Genomic DNA, 2,531 nt, shown 5'->3' on the forward strand with positions numbered 1-2,531 from the left:
TTGATTGTTATATATCTCTTCTAGATTAGATATGCTCTATGCTATTCTTATACTGAGAGGGTAAGGATAGATCTTAAGCTTCTTAGCATCACACCAATGTCTAAGTTGTTAGATAAGGCTAATGCTAGAGATTATCGTGAAGCATGCTAAGAGATTAGATGTTTAAAGTGATTTTTGACATTGATGATCTGGGTTTTAATGCCTGCTTTGATATGTAATAGCTAGTGAGAACTAGGTCTAAGAGGTATCTTGGCTTGATTGTTATTGTCATGAGAATGGATTAACATGTATTAGAAGATCATTGTCTAGAGATAGCTCATTGTTGATTGAGGTTTGTTGACCAATTTAGATAGCCATAGCTTGAGTCCATCCCATGAATCCATCCTTAGGATTTTCTTTGTTTATTGATTTCCCTGTTTAAGTATTGTTAATTGCTTGCTGTTTGCTCTGTTTTCATTATTTGCTCTGTTTCTGTTCATTCGCTTGTCAACTCAACCTCCCACTCGACCATGCACTTGACCGAGTGCTAGGTCGAGCTCCATTTTACTTTCTGGCTTATGCATTGTTCTGTTCATGTTTTCTTCTGCTTATTAGTTAATTCTGCTTAGTCTTGTTTATTGCACTTGTTCTACAGTTTAATTCAGCATTAGTATTGTCTTAAGTTGCCTTAGTTCATTGCATTTCATTATTGTCATTAGGTTGTTAGAAACAAATCAACTTGATATTTGGCTTAACTTGAATGCATTGATCACATCTTGACTGCTTACATATCACACTCTTTATGGATTGATATCCTTTATGCTACAACATCATAAGGGAATTGAAACACCTTGCATTACATTCTGGTCATTCATACTTATGTTTGTTTGTTTGATTGCATCATTCATTCATTCATAAGTAGATACTTGAAAAAGTTCTTGTTTCAATTGGCGCCGTTGCCATTAGGGTGTTTATATGTTCCAGTTGAGATTTCATTGTTTCAAGATTAAGCTATGTTACTTTTGATTCTATTACTCACCTCTCTCTTGTTCTGGTGTTGTGTTTTCATTCTCAGGTACCACTCGACTAGGCACTCGGCCGAGTACCTCAATGCAAACGGTCGAGTGCTTGTTCGAGCACCTGGTCGAGCACTTGTTCAGAGTCTTAAAAAAACAGAAGAAGAGGTGGAAATGGAACTACAACAGGATCAGATTGAACCTCCAAGGAGAAGGAAGATTGGTGATAGTGATGCTGCCACTACTCAGAATCAGAGATATGGGATAGTGCCTCCTCCTGTCCACAACACAACCTTCACAATCAAGACTAGTTTGATCTCAATGGTTCAGAGCAACAGATTTTATGGACTGCCTAGTGAAGACCCCCTTGCACATCTTGATGAGTTTGATAGGCTCTGTAGCCTTACCAATATCAATGGAGTTAGTGAGGATGCCTTGAAGCTGAGGTTGTTTTCTTTTTCTCTAGGAGATAAAGCACATCAGTGGGAGAAGACTCTACATTCTGGAAAAATCACCTCTTGGGTTGATTGTAAGAAAGTCTTCCTTGCAAAATACTTTACTAGTTCAAGGACTGCACATTTGAGGAATGCCATTTCAGGATTTCTCCAACAAAATGGTGAATCTTTCAGTGAAGCATGGGAGCGCTTCAAAGGCTACCAGAGACAATGCCCACATCATGGATTCAACAATGAATATTTGTTGTGTACTTTGTATAGAGGTGTTCTTCCCAAGATTAGGATGCTCCTAGACACAGCCTCCAATGGAAGCTTCATGAATAAAGATGTAGATGAAGGTTGGGACTTAGTAGAGAACTTTGCTCAGTCCAATGGCAATTACAGTGAGGAATATGATAGAAGCTTAAGGGAAGGTGTTGCTTATGAGGAAGGGCATATAAAGGAACTACAAGCCTTAGATGAGAAGCTTGAGAAGCTAGATAAACTACTTCTAACCCAACAAAAGCAAGTACATGTTGTTTGTGATGATGAGAAGTTTATGGTTCAAGTCTATCCTCCACAACAACTCCAACAAGCTCCTGCTCTAGATCAAGAGATGAAGAGTATGCTTCAACAACTGCTACAAGGCCAAGCTATTGGAGATATGGAAAAAATTACTAAGCTCACACAGATGAAAAACAAGATAGACTCCACATATGATGCCCTTAATATCAAGATTGAAGTTTCAACTTGCAGAATCCTTCACCTTGAGAGCAAGAGTGAATTTTCTTCTTCTAGACAACTCAATGTGACATCAATTGACAATCTAAAGGATTATGCCACTGCCCAAGCTATCTCTCTCAAAGAACTACCTTCAAAGCTCACTGAGGACAGTGACAACCAAGTTGGGGAGAATTTTCTTCAACCAGAGCTGCAGAATGAGAAGAGAACTGAGCTTGAGACACAACTCGACCATACACTCGACCATGCACACGGTCGAGTGCCTGTTCGAGTGGCTGTTCGAGTCATTGCTCAAGAATCTAGCAAGTCGGTTCGGTTCATTCCTCCTCCCTATCAACCACCTTTGCCATTTCCAGGACGG

The 2,531-nt window shown here is 39.4% G+C and overlaps 1 non-coding gene across 1 annotated transcript; it reads right to left on the reverse strand.

Moving 5' to 3' along the window:
• Nucleotides 1–1,572: 1,572 nt before the first annotated feature.
• Nucleotides 1,573–1,678, reverse strand: LOC147941163 (small nucleolar RNA R71). The gene has a single exon (XR_015562964.1). It is a non-coding gene; the product is annotated as a small nucleolar RNA R71 (small nucleolar RNA).
• Between the last annotated feature and the right edge of the window lie 853 nt (nucleotides 1,679–2,531).

Source organism: Camelina sativa, chromosome 7 (genome assembly GCF_030686135.1).
Source record: "Camelina sativa cultivar CO46 ecotype springtype chromosome 7, ASM3068613v1".
Taxonomy (NCBI): Eukaryota; Viridiplantae; Streptophyta; class Magnoliopsida; order Brassicales; family Brassicaceae; genus Camelina; species Camelina sativa.